This window comes from Haemaphysalis longicornis, unplaced genomic scaffold (genome assembly GCF_048455015.1).
Source record: "Haemaphysalis longicornis isolate Haplotype H1 unplaced genomic scaffold, Haemaphysalis longicornis Haplotype H1 scaffold_14, whole genome shotgun sequence".
Lineage (NCBI taxonomy): Eukaryota > Metazoa > Arthropoda > Arachnida > Ixodida > Ixodidae > Haemaphysalis > Haemaphysalis longicornis.
In genome coordinates this window covers 11,608,800-11,610,731 of record NW_027526245.1, presented here as the reverse complement: position 1 = coordinate 11,610,731, position 1,932 = coordinate 11,608,800, and the positions used below count along the sequence as shown (strand labels likewise).

At 47.1% G+C, this 1,932-nt stretch overlaps 1 pseudogene; it reads right to left on the bottom strand.

The window, feature by feature from the left end:
* Positions 1-1,168: 1,168 nt before the first annotated feature.
* Positions 1,169-1,289, bottom strand: LOC144165368 (5S ribosomal RNA; annotated as a pseudogene).
* Positions 1,290-1,932: the final 643 nt, after the last annotated feature.

Here is a 1,932-nt window from a genome sequence, read left to right as displayed (position 1 = left end):
AACGGCATCTCGGGCAGATTCGTAAAGACTGCAGGCGAAGATTTTTGAGAGTGGCGGAAGCGACGGCTGATTGCTGAGCGAGTTAAGCTGCTCCGGTGCTCTTTGGCTTGGGCTGAGGCTGGGCTTGTCGGGCTGAGGCTGGGCTTACTGCTTGAAGCATGAAGCAGGCTCTTCTCGTCAGTCGTGTCGCTTAAAGCTGCAGCAGGTAACGTTGGCGACTGCGCCATATGTGAGCAGGTCCATGGCTGAGGGTTAGATAAAGCGTTTAATACATGTTGAAGCAAATTACACGTCTTCTCTCATCGGAGCCATCGAGATCCCCCGGCCACAGGAGCTGCTCAATTTAAAGGATAGGTGGGAGAAGGGGGAGCCCTTGGCGTACGTGACTCGAGGCTCGTTCGCATGGCGCGAAGCAGTTGTGAACATGAGACCGCAATTGCATTACGTGCCCATGGAGTGGCAGGCACGAGTTCTCACATCACTACACGGACACATACACTTCACACCTGTCTGGCCTACGTGACTCGATGCACGTAGTGATGACCGCGAGTGTTCTGAGGCACAGAAATATGTGACTGCGTTGTATCACATACATGGAGTGGCAGTCACGAGTTCGCACATCACTGTACACGGAGATGCAGGCGCGACTTCTCACACCATGTAAAGACAAAACCCTCGACGAGAGACACTAATCAGTCTTTGCCTTGTCGTTTCGCGCCGCTAACAAGCTGTTTCACGCCCCGCGGCTGTGCGCTGTACCGCGCCAGACGCGACGTGCAGTGCCTCGACGGGACAAAGGAAGCGACAACTGTTTTCGCTCATTGACATATATTATGAATAATAAACCTACAAAGAAGTTGAAGTTGAAGTTTGAAGCTTATTTATTTCACATTTTTAATACACAGAAATGCAGGGAAACAGATTATTTGATTGTGGGGTTTAACACGCCGACGCAACGCAGGCGATGAGGCGCGCCGTGTTGGAGGGCTCCGGATTAATTTTGACCACATTGGGATCTTTAACGTGCGCCGAAATCTCGTACACACGGGTGTGTTTGCTTTTCGCCTCGATCAGAAAAGCGGCCGCCGCTGCAAGGAATCAAACCCCTACCTCGTGCTCAGCAGCGCAGCGCGTTAGCAATTGAGCCACCGCGGCGGGTAAAAGAGGATGCCATTGGCACTCGGTGTTCCCATGTGGTCTCCCTCCCAAGTACTGTGAGAGAGCCCAATGCTGCTTATCTCTGGTGATCGGACGAGAGCCGGCGTATTCAGCATGGTATGGCCGATGGCACTGGGAAATAGGAACAAAAAGCTTGTCATGGGACAGCTTGGCGAGTTCACCGTACCCATGGCATACATCAATGGCAGAACGTTTGTACACATGAAGAACAACTAAATTAGCACGAGAATTTTTTTTGCTTAGGTTACACCAAGCCAAATGAGTAATCTAAACCTGAACGAAAAAAAATTTAAAACATACAATTGTTTTATCTCCTAGGTAACAAAAAGCCATGCATGTGATTACCAGAATGAAAACGACGGGTATAAAACAGTAGAGATGCTTATCTCGTCATCATTACAAACTTATGACTGGAATGAGAAACAAAATAAAATATGTACATGTACTTTTTCTAAGTACATCAGTCAATAATAAAAGAATACACAACGTGTCAGATGAAGAGGTCAGCAAAACAGAAAGAACTCACTAAAACTCACTAACAAGTTTTTTCATTCACGCTGTACTCAATCAAACTTAGACTCGAAATCTCGTGTGTTCTCAAAATCACTCAAACTCACTAATCAAACTCTAATTTCTAATCGTACTCACTTGTACTCAAACTCATTTGTCCTCACGAGTATTTGTACTCAATCTAATGATGAGTACCCAATCAGTACTCGTGAGTACTCCATCTGTGCTTATGAGTACTCAATC